General features: G+C 47.5%; 1 protein-coding gene across 1 annotated transcript in view; it reads right to left on the reverse strand.

Annotated features, from left to right (window-relative positions):
* Positions 1 to 18,333, reverse strand: part of LOC119971636 (potassium voltage-gated channel subfamily KQT member 1) — an 865,896-nt gene that overhangs the window by 516,584 nt on the left and 330,979 nt on the right. The gene's annotated exons all lie outside the window — the stretch shown is intronic.

An 18,333-nucleotide genomic window follows, 5' to 3' on the forward strand; every position in this document is an offset into this window, starting at 1 on the left:
TATTACTTTGACTCCCCGGAAGAGGCCTGGGCCTTTGTCCAGGCCGAGAAGCTGGATTCGGACTGAGAATTGAGGGGGGGGGTCGGGGACTGTTGTATCGTGTTTGGAGGTTCTGTTCTCCCTTGTTCGTTTGTGTTGTTTTTTTTTTTCTCTTTTGGAAAAGTTTGTGGGATGTTTTGTAGGCCCGTTGGGCGGACTCTGGGAAAAGGGGGAAAGCTGTTGGGTTGGGAGGGGTTGAAGGTTGGGGAAGATTGACAGGCCTCGGGGGAGGGAAGGGTGGCTCGGGTCGTGGTGGGGGAGTTTGGGCCTGGGGAGCTGTGCCGGAGGGGGTGGGGTCGGCCGAGCGGATGGCGCGGGCTTTTTCTTCCCGCGCTTTGGGTTGAGGGGCAGGGCTTAAGTTGGAGGCGCGGGCTTTTTTCCAGTGCTGGAGCTGGAATGGGAGGGGACTGTGCCGGTCGGGGGATAGGGTGGTAGTGTTACACCGGGGGGGGGGTCGTTGGGGTGGCGGGAGCAGCCGGGGTCAGCAGGAGGCAGCTGACTTACGGGAGTACAATGAGAGGGGCAACGCAGCTAGGGGGGGGCCATAGCTGGGCGGGGGGGAGGGGGGTGGGGGGGGATGACCGAGTTGCTGCTGGAAGGGCCGAAGGGGAACTGAAGTTATTAGAGGGGGTTGGGATGAAGACCTGCCACTGTGGGGAACGGGCCATGCGGGGACTGCGGGCACGTGATTGGCCGAGGCAGAGTTATGGCTGATCGGCGGGGAGGGAGGGCGAATAGCCCCCCGATTCGGCTGGTCACCTGGAATGTAAGGGGACTAAATGGGCCGGTCAAGCGGGCCCGGGTGGTCGCGCAACTGACGGGGCTGGGGGCGGATGCTGCTATGCTCCAGGAGACGTACCTTAGGGTGGCGGATCAGGTAAGGTTGAGAAAGGGGTGGGCTGGGCAAGTGTTCCATTCAGGGTTAGACGCGAAGAACCGGGGGGTGGCGATTTTGTTGGGGAAGAGAGTATCGTTTGTGGCGTTGAGTGTGGTGGTGGATAGCTGTGGCAGATATGTGATGGTAAGCGGTAAGCTCCAGGGGGAGCGAGTGGTGCTGGTTAATGTGTATGCCCCAAATTGGGATGATGCGGGTTTTATGCGGCGTATGCTGAGCCGGATTCCAGACCTTGAGATGGGGGTTTAATAATGGGAGGAGATTTTAATACAGTGCTGGACCCAGCACTGGATTGCTCTAGGTCCAGGACGGGTAAGAGGCTGGCGGTGGCCACAGTGCTGAGGGGGTTCATGGACCAGATGGGAGGGGCGGATCCTTGGAGGTTCATGAGGGGCGGGGTAGGGAGTTTTCATTCTTCTCCCATGTCCACAAGGCTTACTCCCGGATTGAGTTTTTTGTCTTGAGCAGGGCATTGATTCCGAGAGTGGAAGGTGCGGAATATTCGGCGATAGCCATTTCATATCACGCCCCGCATTGGGTGGATCTGGAGCTGGGGGAGGGGAGGGACCAACGCCCGATGTGGAGGTTAGAGGTGGGGCTGCTCTTGGACGTGGAGGTATGCGGGCAGGTCCGGAAGTGCATAAAGGGGTATCTAGAAATTAATGATAATGGGGAGGTGCAGGTGGGGGTGGTCTGGGAGGCGCCGAAGGTGGTGGTTAGGGGGAGCTGATTTCCATCAGGGCACATACGGGGAGGGGGAGGAAAGGGAGAGGGAGAGGCTGGTGGAAGAAATGGTGAGGGTGGACAGGAGGTACGCGGAGGTCCCGGAGGAAGGGCTGTTGAGGAAGCGTCATAGTCTCCAAGCGAAGTTTGACCACCAGGAAGGCGGAGGCGCAGTGGAGGACGGCGCAGGGGGCTGTATACTAATACGGGGAAAAGGCAAGTTGGATTCTGCCGCACCAGCTCCAGAAGCGAGAGGCGGCTAGGGAGATAGGGGGAGTTAGGGATGGAGGAGGGAGTCTTGTGCGGTGTGCGAGGGGCATTAACGGAGTGTTCAGGACCTTCTATGAGGAGCTATACCGGTCAGTGCCCCAGTGGAGGAGGGAGGAATGGACCGCTTTCTGGGCAAGCTAGGGTTCCCGAGAGTGGAGGAGGAGCAGGTGGAGGGGTTGGGGGCACCAGTTGGGCTGGAGGAACTGTTCAATGCGATGGGGAGCATGCAGTCAGGGAAGGTACCGGGACCCGATGGGTTCCCAGTTGAATTTTATAAGAAGTTTTCAGACCTGCTGGGCCCGCTGCTAGTGAGGACCTTGAATGAGGTGGGGGGGGGGGGGGGGGGGGGGGGGGGGGGGCTTTGCCCCCGTTGATGTCCAGGGCGTTGATCTCACTGATTCTGAAGCAGGATAAGGACCCCCTTCAGTGTGGATTGTATAGGCCGATTTCGCTCCTCAATGTGGATGCGAAACTGCTGGTCAAGGTATTGGCCAGGAGGGTGGAGAACGTGGTGCTGCAGGTCATACACGAGGATCAAATGGATTTTGTGAAGGGGAGGCAGTTGAACGTTAATGTGCGGAGGCTTCTCAATGTCATAATGATGCTGGTGGTGGATGGGGAGGCGGAGATAGTGGCGTCGATGGACGCGGAGAAGGCCTTTGACAGGGTGGAGTGGGGATATCTTTGGGAGGTTTTGAGGGTTTGGTGAGGGATTTATTAGGTGGGTGAGGCTGCTGTATGATGCCCCGGTGGCGAATGTGGTTATGAATGGGAGGAGGTCGGAGAACTTTTGACTGTACCGGGGGACGTGGCAGGGGTGCCCCCTGTCTCCCCTGCTGTTTGCGCTGGCGATCGAACCCCTGGCCATGGCACTGAGGGAGTCGAGGAACTGGAGGGGGATAGTGCGGGGGGGGGGGGGCATCGGCTGTCGATGCATGCGGATGATTTAGTGCTGTGCGTGGCAGACCCAGTGGGGGGGATGCTGGAGGTGATCAGGATTCTTGGGGAGTTCGGGGACTTCTCCGGGTATAAGGTCAACGTGGGGAAGAGTGAGCTGTTCGTGGTGCATCCGGGGGACCAGGAGAGAGGAATAGAGGAGCTTCCACTGAAAAGGGCGGAGAGAAGTTTCAGATACCTGGGGGTCCAGATAGCCAGGAGCTGGGGGGCCCTGCACAGGCTCAACTTTACAAAGCTGGTGGAGCAGATGGAGGAGGAGTTTAGGAGGTGGGATGTGTTGCCACTCTCCCTAGCCGGCAGGGTCCAGTCTGTCAAAATGACGGTGCTCCCGAGGTTTCTGTTCCTCTTCCAGTGTCTACCAATCATGATCCCGAAGGCTTTTTTCAAGAGGGTCAGTAGGAGCATTACGGGGTTTGTGTGGGCGCAGAAGACCCCGAGGGTGAGGAGGGTGTTCCTGGAGCGGGGTAGGGAACTGGGGGGGGGTGGCGTTGCTCAACCTGTGTGGGTACTACTGGGCTGCGAACATGGCAATGAGACATAGGTGGGTGATGGAGGGGGGGGGGGGGGGGGGGGGGGGGGGGCTGCATGGAAGAGGATGGAGACGACGTCCTGTCTGGGCACGAGCCTAGAGGCGCTGGTGACGGCGCCATTGCCGCTCACCCCAGCAAGATATTCTACGAGTCCAGTGGTGGTGACTATCCTCAAGATTTGGGGGCAGTGGAGGCGGCATGGGGGGAGGTGAAGGCTTCAGTTTGGTCCCCGATACGGGGGAACCACCGGTTTGTCCCAGGGAGGATGGACGGAGGGTTTCTGAGCTGGCACAGGGCAGGTATCAGGCGGATGGGGGACCTCTTTCTCGATGGGGACTTTGCGACCTTAGAGGGGTTGGAGGGGAGGCGGGGTCTCCCCCCAGGTATATGCAGATTAGGGCATTTGTTAGGCGGCAGGTGGCGGAGTTTCCACTGTTGCCGCCAAGGGGGGTTCAGGACAGGGTGCTCTCGGGGACGTGGGTTGGTGAGGGGAGGATCTCGGCAATCTATCAAGTGATGCAGGAGGGGGAGGAGGCCTCGGTGAAAGATAAGTGGGAGGAGGAGCTGGGAGAGGAGATCGATGAGAGGACGTGGGCGGATGGCCTGGGGAGGTTGAATTCCTCCTCCTCTTGCGCGAGGCTTAGTTTAATCCAACTAAAGGTGCTGCACAGGGCGCATATGACTGGGACAAGGCTGAGCCGGTTCTTTGGGGGAGAGGACAGATGTGTCAGGTGTTTGGGGAGCCCAGAAAACCACACCCACATGTTTTGGGCATGCCCTGCGTTGGAGGGCTTTTGGAGGGGCGTTGCGGGGACATTGTCAAGGGTGGTTGGTTCCAGGGTGGAGCCGGGCTGAGGGCTCACAATTTTTGGGGTAGCATCGGAGCCGGGAGTGCAGGAGGCGAAAGAGGCCGGTATTCTGGCCTTTGCGTCCCTGGTAGCCCGGCGCAGGATTCTTTTGCAGTGGAAGGATGCGAAGCCCCCGAGCGTGGAATCCTGGATCAACGATATGGCTGGGTTTATCAAACTGGAGAGGGTCAAGTTTGCCCTAAGGGGGGGCGGTGCAAGGGTTCTTCCGGCGGCGGCAACCGTTTCTAGACTTCCTGGCGGAGCATTAGGGGGTGGTCAACTTCAGCAACAACCCGGGGGGGGTGGGTGGGGGGGTGTTCTTTGTTCACTACAGGGGATGGGTATTTGGTTTCATGTTTATTATTTTTGTTAATTGATTGCTTTTGTATTTGGGGGGGTTACTGTTTTTCTCTCTTCTTCTGTTTTGTTGGTTAAAATTTGTTGAAAATCTGAATAAAAATTATTTAAAAAAAAAGAAAATAGCAGCAAATGGGTCCCAGATATTGGTCTTTCGTTATTTCAATGTAACACAACTGAGCATATTTACAGGAATAAAACAAAGAATCTCAAAACATTTACACTATGCATGCATTGAGAATAACCACCTGACTGGATCTTTGCATTACCCTTAATCAAATACAGAGTACATAATCTGAGCCGAGTGCAAGGTTAAGTGACACAACTAATTCTCTTTTTTATGCCACCTTCATGAATTCCTTTCAACAAGGTCAGGGTCAGTCTCATTGTGCACGGCTTTCCAATTCCAGCTTGCAACTTAATTCAAGACACAACTGTGTTAAATTTTCTAAGCCACAGTGGCTGAGAATTTATGCTCCCAGGCATCCTCATCTTGCGAACAGATGATTCAGAGATTACTTCTGTAATAAAATGGAGGCAGAGTTGCATCCCGTGATGCAATGTTTGTCTAGTTCAGTATACATTTTTACTAGGTAACACATACATTGATAAAAGAAGTGATTGTAAACTTCCTGCAGATACTAAGAGATCTCAGACTCACAGGAGATGTGGTTTTACAATGAACAATATATCCATTTCACACACAATGGCCCCGGTATGAACAGAAGGAACATAGAACATACAGTGCAGAAGGAGGCCATTTGGAATATGTTTGCAGGTTTGGGGCCGGGGGGGGGGGGGGGGGGGGGGGGGTGGAGCTGGGAGGTGAGATGAGGAACATGAAAATGTTAGGAACATGCCAAATTTTAATTTAGTGGCAGCTGAGGACCTCATTATCACTTTCCTATCCTGCTTGCAGATTGATAGGCTAGCCAGCTAACAGGCAAGAAATCCAATGATAGGAACATAGGAATTAGGAACAGAAGTAGACAATTCACCCTTCGAGCCTGCTCTGCCATTGATCAAATTATGGCTGATCTCTTCCTGGTCTCAAATCCACCTATCTGTTCCCCATGTCCCTTTGAACTGTTTTTTTTTAAATCAGAAATATATCTATCTCCTTTATGAAACCATTTAATGACTCAGATTCCACCACATTTTGGGACAGCAAGTTTCACTAATTCAACACAAACTGCGAGAACTAGTTCCTCCTTATCTCAGTTCTAAATCTGCAGCCTCTCAACCTATATCTACGACCTCTCGTTCTAGATTGCCCAACAAGGAGGAACATTTAGTCTACGTTTAGTTTATCAATTCCTTTTAGTTTCTTGTGTACCTCGATCAGATCACCTCTCATCCTTCTAAACTCCAGCGAGTTTAAGCCCAACCTGTTAAATGTCTCCTCATATGTTGACCCTCTCATTCCCGGAAGTAATCTGATGAATCTCCTCAGAACTGCCTCCAATTCCACCACATCCTTCCTCAAATAAGGAGACCAAAGCAGGACACAATACTCCAGATGTGTTCTCACCAACACCCTATGCAATTGCAACTACATTTCTCTACTTTTATACTCCAGTCCTTTAATAACAATAATAATATTATTACTTTGAGACTCATCCTTTTGCAATAAAGGCTAACCTCTGTAGCAGGGCCCTCTTTACCCTTGGCACCTTCCCTGCCCATATAAACTCCAAAATCACTGTTTCCAATTTCCTGTAGAAGGCCTTAGGGAGAAAGATCAGAAAAAAGGTTTTGAAAAACGAACAAGAACCTTGACAGCACATCCATTTTCACAATCTGCAGGCTCCCTGCCAGTGTCAGGATTAAAATCCCCCTTAATCTCCTCCACCAACTTTGTCAAATTCCACCTGTCCATCGTATCTCATTTCCTCGTCACCTGAATCCACAAGTACCTGAACCTATCCCTAGCTACCTTAAATGGCAACATCCCAAGTTGGCCCCCCTACCTCATTCACCAGAAAAACCTCGCTCTTCCCGACATTTAACTTATAACCAGCGAAGGCCCCAAACCTCTCCAGTATGGCCATGATCCTACCCATACTCTCCAGTGGTCCGACACGAACAACAACAGGTCATTCCTATACAGCGACATCCGGCTCTCCCTTTTCCCCTTCACAATCCCTTGCCACTCCACAGACCACCTAAGGGCCATCGCCAAGGGCTCAACTGCTAGCGAGAACAACAACGGCAACAGCGGACACCCCTGCCTCATTCCCATATGCAGCCCAAACTCCGTGAACTGATCCCATTTGTACATACATAAATCATAGAATTTACAGTGCAGAAGGAGGCCATTGAGCCCATCGTGTCTGCACCAGCCCACGGCAAGATCACCCTGTCTAAGCCCAGATCTCCATCCTATCCCCATAACCCAGTAACCCCATCTAACCTTGCTACCGGGGCTACATATACAGATGCACCCATGCCACAAACTTCGGGCCAAACTCAAATCTATCCAAGATCTCAAATAAATGCCTCCGAATCAAAAGCCTTCTCTGCATCCACCCCACTGACGGAGTCAGAGCCACATTTAACGGCCTCCTGATTTTACTGGAGAGCTGCCTGCCCTTTATGAAACACATTTGATCCTTCCCTGCCACCATCTTTCCCGCCACCAACTTAGCCAGCACGTCTGTGTTTAACAACAAAAGGAGCCTATATGACCTACACTCCAACAGATCCTTTCTCTTTTTCAGGATTAGTGTGATTGACGCCTATGTCAGTGTCTCTGGCATCTCCCCTTCTCCAACGCCTCACTAAACATCCCAACAAATGCGGTTCTAACTCTGTCACGGACGCCTTATAAAACACCTCCATAAAGACATTTGGCCCTGGAGCCTTCATCGACTTCACCCCTAATGCTGCCAGTCACCTTCCTCAGCCACAGAAGTTCCTCCAATGCCTGCCTCCTCTCTTCCTCCAATCTTGGAAACTCCAACCCACCCAGAAATCATCCCTTATCTCCTTCCTCTCCACCCGGCTCGGCCCTGTGCAGCTTCTCATAATACCTCCTGAATTGAATTTATCCTCCCCGGCTCAGACACTACCTTCCCATTCTAAGTTCACACCCTTAAGGTTTCCCTATTGTAGCCTGCCTCCTCAGCTGGTGGGCCAGCATACGGCTCGCCTTCTCCCCGTTTTCATATTGCACTCCTCTCGCCCTCCGTAGCTACCCCACAGCCCTTCCCTTCGTCAACCTATCAAACTGCCCCTGCAACGGGTGGCATGTGGCGCAGTGGTTAGCACTGGGACTGTGGAGCTGAGGACCCGGGTTCAAATCCCGGCTCTGGGTCACTGTCCATGTGGAGTTTGCACATTCTCCCCATGTCTGCGTGGGTTTCACCCCCACAACCCAAAGATGTGCAGGTTAGGTGGATTGGCCATGTTAAATTGCCCCTTAATTGGAAATAAATAATAGGGTACTCTAAATTTTTTTTTTTTAAACTGCCCCTGCAACCTCCCCCTCTTCACCAACAACTTTTTAGTGGGGGCCCCCGAGTATCTCCTGTCCACCTCAGCTATCTCATCCAACTACCGTCCATGCTCCCCCTCGTCCTTCTGTCCCTGTGCGCCTTGAATGAGATAATGCCTTCCCTTGGGCCACCGCCTTCAATTCTGTAATGATATGCATAAGCAATTCTGTACATTAATATGTTAGACCTCCAACCAGCAGGTGGCAGTGGAACTACACCACGTAACACTGCAACCTCGGGGAGTCTGGGTGAGGGGTCATCGTGGATAGTCGTGTTAGCTCTCCTATTCTAGTTGTTAACAGTTTACAGTTCATTGGTAGTATTAGTATTGTTTTCCACCCATATTATTGTAATTTAATAAATCTTAACCTGACGTTCTCTGGTGCACTGACTCAATCATTGCAATGCACTACAATGTAACAAATGCCTCCCAGAAGGTGGCCACTGACACTTCCCCATTCTGATTCAGCTCCCCATAATCCTCAATCACCGACCTCGCCTTTTCACAATCACAATCCCCGCACACACTGTCCCCTGCCACCCCCAACAACACCGTACCGCCTGAACAAGAGGATGGTGTGGCATCTGTGCCATGTTCTTGTGGATTTGGCACCACGTGAAAGAGAACGTTGCATACTCCCGGTGGCTGTCAAGGTCACCGCAGCACTGAACATTTACGTCCTAGGTTCATTCCAGGGCTCAAGTGGGCATATCCTAGCCAGCAACCCACAAGTGCAGCTGTGAAGTCGCGGATGTCCTGTGTGCCTATGCAGCAGGATTCTCTGCCATCGTCGAGATGCCCCAGGGGGTAATAGATGGCATGCATGGCATCTTGCATCCACTGGGTGGTCAGGGAACACCCTTCATTAACTGGAAGGGGTTCCACTCTCTGACTGTTCAAGTTGTGTGCAACCACCACCTCAAGATCATGCACGTGTAGGGACACTTGCTGTAGCGGTTAACATTGCTGCCTCACGGCGCTGAGGACCCAGGTTCAATCCCGGCTTTGGGTCACTGTCCGTGTGGAGTGGGTCTCACACCCACAGCCCAAAAAGATGTTCAGTGTCGGTGAATTGGCCGCGCTAAATTGCCCCTTCATTAGAAAAAATGAATTGGGTAGTCTAAATTTATTTTTAAAGGTTCATGCACATTTGTGCAAGTTTCCCGGGGAGTGTGCACAGCAGCTACATCCTGGGGCAGTCAGAGAATGACAGCATCTTCAAGGGACACCCCAGGATGACCGATTGGCTCTTTGGGGATTAGGGGTACCTGCTTAGGTCCAGGCTAATGACGGTGGTGCGGAGGCCTGTGACCAATGCGGAGAACCAACATAATGAGGCCCATGTGGCCAGCCGGGCTGTCATTGAGCGGTGCATTGGACGGCTCAAGATGAGGTTCCGATACCTCGACCACTCTGGTTGTGCACTACAGTACAGCCCCCAGAGGGTCACCTACTTCATGGTGATCTGTTGTGCCATCCACAACCAGGATGTCGGGCTGGAGGAGGGGATGGTGGCAGGCGGGACCAGTGCCAGTGGGCCAATGCCAACTCAGCCGTGTGGCCATTGGAGGTCATTGAGCTTCTTGCAGCACAAGTTACAGTAAAAGCTTACGATAAACTGGCCAGACCCCACTGTACATACAATAGAAAAGGTGTAGAGAAGAGTACCAAAGCTGAGCCAGTTGTGAGAGAGAACAGCTTGGAGAAGAGATTAGACATGCTTACGCTTCAAGTTTACAATGAGGATGAATAGCATGAGAGGGGTTCCTGAGTTTTTGTTGCACAGGCGTTGCACAACACAAAATTAGGCCTCATGGGATTTGGGGTAATATATTAGCATTGGAGTGAGGATTGGTTAATTGACAGAAAGCAGAGTATGAATTGTAGCCACCTGGTATCAGAACCGGACAACAGCCATTGTTCCTCTGACTGAGTGGACCCCCCCTCGAAGCTAGGTATAGGCTTTTAGTAGTAGTTGTAGTTTAGCGAGTAGAGTTTATGCATGAGTAATAATTGACTGTGTGTGTAAATAAATGTGCATTGATTTCAAACTTACTAACTGGTGTATCGAGTCATTGATCAGTATTCGGTTTTGAACCTTGTGGTGGTATCAGAAAGATACCTGCCGACTCTTGAGCAAAGGTAAGTAAAACAGAGCAAATTAAGGGAAAGCATAACGAGCAACAGAATCAATGGGTAATTTTTTTGGTTGCTAGCAGAAGGATCCATGCCGGGGCCTGAGGTATTTACAATCTTTGCCGATGACTTAGAAGAGGCCAGCACAGTAGCATATGGTTAGCACTGTTGCTTTACAGCGCCAGGGTCCCAGGTTCGATTCCCCTCTGTGTTACTGTCTGTGCGGAGTCTGCACGTTCTCCTCGTGTCTGCGTGGGTTTCCACCGGGTGCTCCCGTTTCCTCCCACAGTTCAAAGATGAGCATGTTAGGTGGATTGGCCATGCTAGATTGTCCTTAGTGTCCAAAAAGGTTAGGAGGAGAAGAGGGTGGTGCAGCGGGCTGGAGCTGGTATACGCATATATCAGGATTTTACGGTGGAGCTGGCGAGGAGGTGGGCTGCCTTCAGCTGGGTGAAGAAGGCACTGTACATCAGTAAGGTGCAGTGCGGCGTAGTATATCCAGCTAAGTTGAGGGTGACCTACAAATCCAAGGACTTTTATTTTGGGACGGCGGAAGCAGCGGAGGAGTTTGTGAAGGCAGAAGGACTGTGGCTGAATTGAGAAGTGAGCATGTACCGATGTAGTCTCATGTAGTTGTATTTTTGTCACTGCAGCGGGTGTATGTGCTAAATGAACCAACGTTGTTTATACTTGGACAAGGGAAGAGAGGGGACTTTCATTTGCAATGATGGTTCTTTGGGGCTTGAGTGTGTATGCAGGGTTTGTGTGCTAAAGGGGATGGAGGGGTGGAGTCAGGGAGGGAGGGGGGTTGCAATGCATGGATGTCATTTATGGTACTCTTTCAGGGATTGGATGGCATTGAATGTTAGGGGGAGGGGGAGTGGGAGGGACTCTATAGGTTAATGGTGACCAGAGGTGATTCCTAAATCCTTGTTATTTTATTTCTCCCTTGTCTGTCCCACCGTGGGAGGGTTTGTTTTATCTGATGCTTACATTGCTAGGTGGGTCGTTGCTTGGCGTGGTGGGAGAATGGGATCGTTGTTGTTGATTAGGAAATTGACTTTGTATTTGTTACCATTTACTGCTTGTGGGTGGGGTGTAAATTCTGAAGAAAATGTAAAAAAGGAGAATAAAAATATTTTACAGAAAAAAGGTTAGGAAGGGTTATTGGGGTACGGGGCTCGGGTGGAAGTGAGGGCTTAAGTGGGTCAGTGCAGACTCAATGGGCCGAATGGCCTCCTTCTGCACTATATGTTCTATGTTCTATGAAGGGATCAAGTGTAACAAGTGTGTCAATGTTTGCTGATCATAGCAAGTTCGGCAGGAAAGTAAGCTATGAAGAGCACACACACACACACACAAGAGGCCACAAAGGGATATATTCAGGTTCAGTGATTCAGCAAGACAGAATAATGTGGGGAAGTGTAATGTTATGCAATTTTGAAAACAAAATAGAAAAGTAGTGGGAGATTCGGAAATGTTGGTATTCAGAGGAGCTGTGGCATCATCATACAAGAATCACTGAAAGTTAGCATGAAGGCACAGAAAGGAATTAAGAAAGCAAATGTTAGCCTTTATTTCAAAGTAATTAAAAGTTTGAGTGAATAAGTATTACTGTAAGTTTATAGGGGCTTTGTAAGACTACAACTGGAATACTGTACAAGTTTGATCTTCTTAACTAGCGGAAGATAAATTATATATTAAATTATAAATTAAAGATAAATAGCGGCTTGGTTGGGTGACCTGTACGACTTCCTGCGGTTGGAGAAGATAAAGTATGAGTTAAGGGGCTCTGCAGGGGGATTTCAAAAAAGTTGGGGGATGTTTGTGAGTCCCGGGGTGTTTATTTGCTGTACCTATTTTGATACATGTTTGTAATAAAATACATTTTTTTAAAAAGTCAAATCAAATTCTTTCACCCAACTTGGTCATTACCTTGAGGAGAAGGAAAGCTGAAGGAATAGATTGGAGTAAAGGAAGCCCAAGAATGCTGGCGAACTTGGTCACCAGTCAGAGACGGAATCAGAGATAGGAAAAGAGAAGATAAAAAGAAAAAAACAGCATTATTCAAGACGAAAGAATAAAAATAGATTCTTCATACCTGCCCAGAAGGAAATGTTTTTTTTGTACTTCAATCCATTCGACTCTTATCATTATAGAATTTGAAAAGAGACAGCATAAAGGAAAGAGGCAAATCAAGAAACAATTATCAGTACATGGAAGCTTTTCCTTGTGGTTGAACAGGTTGAACCTATTTACCATACATTTAAAGTACACAATACCTTCAATTCTTAATAATAATATACATAATGCCCTTGGGACAAAACCTTACATGCAACTGACAAGAAAAGCCACAAGTGGGAAATAATTTCAGGCAAGTGACCTGAAACAATGGTGGATTTGACAAACCTTTCAGAATGACAATGGTTTGATGGGGGGCGGGGGGGGAAGAATAAAACACTCTTTCATAGAGTAAGAACAGCAGAGTGAGAGGAGCATCAGGATTCAAAGCTCCCCTGATAGTGAGACATGTGGGTGAGATCTTCCAGCTGTTCATGTTGGCGGGGTCTTCCAGCCCTGCCAATGGCGCATCCCACCGTGGGTTTCCCAGCGGTGTGGGGTGGATTCAATGGGAAATTCCACTGACTGCGGCGGGTTCACAGCATCTCACCACCGGCCAAGGGCAGGCCACCTCCCGCCGCTGGGAAACATGGCCACGGTGGGGGGGGGAGGGGGGGTTGAATCTCACCCATGATCTACAAGCTATTGCAAAACTGATGGGCCACAGAAGATCTGATGAGCAATATCATTAGGGCAGAGAGAAAGCTCACAGTCGGAACCTTTTTATCGAATGGCAACCCTTTCTTTTTAAATCACAATCTGTGCACAGTGGTGTCTGTCACATTTTCCCAAAGGAATGATGCAATGGCATTTGAACCATCAATGCACTATATTGAGTTTGTATCCAATTATCAAGCAAAGTAGCCATGGAAAGAGTAGAGGAATATCGAATGTTCCATGTCATCGGAGTCCATGTGTTTACACTTGTGATATTAAGGCTATCCATGTTGTCCACCAACAAACCACTACAGCAAATAGAAAGTTGGACTATTTCCTCATTCCAAAAGAAACTAAGCAAATACTACAATATTACAAATACCGACTTCAGTTTTGAGCTGTGTGTATATATATATATAAATATTAGTTAAATGTTAACCCTTTCAAATTTGAGTAGAATGAACTGTCAGTTCTGTACTTCCTCCCTCCCTGCTGCAGATGTTAACACTTTGTTGTAGCCCATCACTGTAGTCAATATTTGCACGCCACGACAACACACAAAAATCACATGTAACACTGCTTTTGAAATTCATTTAGAAATCAAAGCCTGCTTAGTGTGCTTTACTCAGTTTGACTACTAAAATTCACAGGCGTCTAGAGCTCTACTCTAAGCTAATCACCAAGACAATAGTCACGAGAGGTATCACTCACAGCATTACCCAAATCACTGAAAAGTCCAGGTTTAAAAGAAAATGCAAGCATCTCTACAACCACAGCTCATCTCAACCAATAACTTACCAGTTGTTTTCAGCATCTTTGCTTTTCCTGTATACTTGCAGAAGTGGGATAGAGGTTACAGACAGAAGTGTCACAGACAGAGAAAGATAGAAAAAAGTCAGAGAAAATAGTAAAGTTGTGCACATTCAAAATATTACAACATATCCTCAATTTCACAAGTATTCCAACCTCAACAACTATATTCATTGCCATGTGTTTCTCAGAAATCTTTTCAGAAATAAGACAGCAGAATGTTCATCCCATTTATTTGAGAATAGCAAAACCACGCATATTTGACTGGGTTAATATAAATCGTTGTTTAAATTGCACTGTTGAAATATCTTAGTTGTTACCAAATGTGATGAGGTTGGCAATCTCTGCCTCCTTGCTTATTTCCCCTTACTTATATCTGCCTGTAGCCGCTTTCTTCAATCCATGTCCAAACCTTGTCTTGACTTTTAATTTATCTATCCCTTTCGCCACATATTGTCCTACTTCCATTATTTGCAACTGACCTGAATAATAAAAATAACTTCCTCAACTTCAAAATGTTTGTTTCCCAAAATAACATGCTGACTGAATAACATGGAATGACACGTGTGCCCTGTTTCTCTGGGCAGCCCTCTCATTCTCACAAAACAGATCCAGTAACCTCAATTTGCTTAATATCAGGGATACACGCACACTGCATTCCTCAACCCAAATCCAGAGCTCAGAAAAAGGTCTATGTGATTGGACTGATCAGAACCATCTTACGTTTTCTGTTTCCTTCCACATTGTGTTTCGTTTCCCCAACTTCACACAGCAGAAAAATCCAATAACATCTCTCATCATTCCATGGAACATCAGAAAGGGGGGCAATTTCCTCTGTGCACCAACTGGGAAATGCATCCTTTATAAACAGGTATGTGATTTCATTACACACAGGACAGAGGTGAAATCTCATCCTCTCATGGTTAAGAAATGCATGTCCTGATGTTCTTACAGTATAATTTTAAGTTGAGGCGACTGTGTGATTGTTTATATTCATGAAACTTTCTGTTTCCCAATCGTGCTTACAGCTAGCACTGAGTATCCATTGTGGAAAATAGAAATTTTTCAATTCTATGGTGATAAAAATCATTTGACATCAGCATCTGCTTTACACCCAGTGGACAAGTTGACAATCTATCCCATTTTCTCAGGCTTGCTGAACCCAGTGGATAACCCTATTGTAATTACCCTAAATATATTCCTTCTCTATTCCATCTATTGCTGCAACGTTCCAGCCAAATGTTATTACAAATAAATTATCATAAGATGCCATAAGTTTATTTTGTTTACATTGTTGTCAAAGACCTTTGATTCATTTCACAGTACTGGTCATAATATCACAGATGATCAAAGTATATTGTGTTAAATTGCCAAATGCCACACTGTTCCTTTCAATTAAAAAGCAGGTGTCCATAAAATGATCAAGTGATATGTGTTTGTAATATTTTAAGGATATTTTTGGAATTGTTTCCAAACACTGGTGCTGTACCTTCCTTTAATCAATAATAGTTTGGATCTCAAAACACAATTTCATTGGATAGTCTACTAGGCCAGCAAACTTATGCGAAAGTTCAAAAGCTCTGCAGCAATCCCAGGTTTTGAGACTCAGCATTCTGTTTTAGTAACTTTGGTTATTAGACTGCATGGATTGTGTATTCTCATCTTTATCCTCCGATACCGGTTCAAACCAAAGTTACTGCAACCATTCAAATTTTCATGGACATTATATTGGATTCAGGATAGTCCTAGCATATCTGCACTGAGAGGCACAGATCCAAGAGTTGCTCAAAAAGACAGCACATGTTGTCGAGTTTAAAAAAGAACTGACAAAGTATTTTCTGAATCTGCTGTCTACACATGATCTCATTGAATGGCGCAGCAGACTCAATGGCTGGACTGGTCTACTTCTGCTCTCAAGTCTTTTGATTGCAGTAACATTAGGAACTGCAGTGGGCTATTTGGTCCTTCAAGCCTGCACTCAGTTAGGCAATGGCTAAACTTGACCTTAACTCTATTTTCTCCTCTTAGCTCCATAGCTTCAGTCAAATTCAATTATACCATGGAAAAGGACAGATATAAATCAGGAGTAAACATTTTGAACTAGGGGATGGAAAATGTTGTGGAAATGAGAAAGGACTTGGCCAAGGTGGACTGGCCAGCACTGCTAGAGGATAAAAGCAAATTACTGCGGATGGTGGAATCTGAAACAAAAACAAAATACTGGACAATCTCAACAGGTCTGACAGCATCCGTGCAGAGAAAAGGGAGCTAACTTTTTGAGTCTAGATGAATCTTTGTCAAAGCTTTGTTTCTGCTATAGGATAAATCTCTGGAAAACGAATGGGAAGCACTAAAAGGAGAGATCCTCAAGGTACAAAATAGACATATACCCTTCAAATATAAGAGTGGTACTGCCAAATCTAGACCCCCTGGCTGTCTAGAGGAATACAGGGGAAGATCAAACAGAAAATGCAGCATACAATAGGCATAAAATACGAAGCATTGCAGATAGCCTGGACAAATATAGGAAGTGCAGGGACGAGATCAAAAAGGAAATAAGGAAATCAAAGAGAGGGCATGAAAAAAGATTAGCAAGTAAAGTTAAAGAAAACCCAAAGATGTTTTACTAATGTATTAATGATAAAAGGTTAGCTAAGGAAAAAGTGGGACCTATCAGAGATGAAGAGGGGAACTTGTGTGTAGATGTGGAGGCTGTGGAAGGGTTTAAAATTATTTTTTTGTCTCCGTGTATATAAAGGAACTGGATGATGCAGATATAGTAGTCCAGGAAAAACACTGTAAGATACTGGATAGGATAATCAGAAAGAGAGAGGAAGTACTCAAAGGATCAAATCCTTGAAAGTTGCTAAGTCACCAGGGCCAGATGGATTGTTTCTGAGGCTACTGAAGGAGGTCAGGGAGGAGACAGCAGATGATCTGAGGATGATTTTCCAATCGTCAATAGACAGAGGTGAGGTACCGGAGGACTGGAGAACTGCAAATGTGGTTCCATTGCTTAAAAAAGGATTGACGGAAATGCCAAACAATTATAGGCCAGCTAGTCTTAAGTCTGTGGTGGACAAATTAGTAGAATCAATCCTGAGAGATAGGATTAACTATCACTTTGAAAGGGATAGTCAGCATGAATTTGTTAAAGGAAGGCCTTGCATCACAAATTTGATCAAATTTCCTCATTCTTTGAGGAAGTGACACAAGTGGAGACTTCCGGTTGCGGCTATGCTGAGGTAGGTCACATGGTTGGCAGCTCCGGCCGATAACGGACTTTTGGGCCCTTTTAAGGAGCTCCAGCAGCACTTTGACGATGATTCCCGGTGTGGGAAGGAAACAGTGAGGGTCCCCCAGCGCTGTATGGAGTGGACCAGGACTGGGGCGTACAAAAAGCGGCTTTGGAGAAGAGAGGGAACGGGCGCGAAAAAGCTTTGAGGAAGTGACAAGAAGGGTTGATGAAGGTAGTGCAGTGGATGTGGTGTACATGGATTTTAGAAAGGCGCTTGACAAAGTCCCACATGGCAGATTGGCCAAGAAAGTGAAAGCCCGTGGAATACATGCAAATGTGGCAAACTGGATAAAAAGTTGGCTTAGTAACAGGAAACAAAGGTTGATGGTCAGTGGCTGCCCTTGCAATTAGAAAGTTGTCTCAAGTGGTGTTCCACAGGGCTCAGTCTTGGAACTGTTTGTGTTATGTATTAATGATTTGGATGTGAACATGGGGAGCATGATTGGGAAATTTCAGATGACACAAAGATTGGCCTCGTGGTGGACAGTGTAGAGGATAGCAATAATCTCCAAAATGATATAGATGCGTTGGTGGAGGGGAAGAGATGATAAAGTGGTGGATGGAATTTAACAGAGAAGTGCGAGGTCATGCATTTAGGGAGGTTGAACAGTTGTAGGAAGTACACAATAAATGTGCATATATTAAGAGGGTAGATGAAGTGAGAGAACTTGGCATACAAGTTCACAGGTCTCTAAAGACAGCAGTTCAAGTAGACAAGGTTGTTCAGAAAGCATATGGAGTGCTCTCCTTCATTGGCAGATGTATAGAATATAAAAGTAAGGATATAATGTTCGGATTGTATAAAGCACAGGTGAGGGCACAACTGGAATATTGTGTGCAGCTCTGGTTGCCACATCACAGGAAGGACATTATTGTTCTGGAGAGAGTGCAAAGGAGGTTTACAAGAACGTTGCCAGGGCTAGAAAAGTGTAGCTACGAGGAGAGATTTGATAGACTGGGGTTATTTTCCTTGGAACAAAGAAGGCTGAGGGGTGACCGAATTGAGGTGTACAAAATTATGAGGGGAAAAGATAGGGTGGTCATGATAAAATTGATTCCCCTGGTGTAGAATTCTAGAACTAGGGGATATAGATTCAAGATAAGTGGCAGAAGGTGGAGAAGGAACATGACGAAAAACATTTTTACGCAGAGGATAGTGGGAGTCTGAACTTTGCTGCTCGAGTTTGTGGTGGA

The sequence above is a fragment of the Scyliorhinus canicula genome, chromosome 9 (assembly GCF_902713615.1).
Source record: "Scyliorhinus canicula chromosome 9, sScyCan1.1, whole genome shotgun sequence".
In the NCBI taxonomy this organism is placed as follows: Eukaryota; Metazoa; Chordata; class Chondrichthyes; order Carcharhiniformes; family Scyliorhinidae; genus Scyliorhinus; species Scyliorhinus canicula.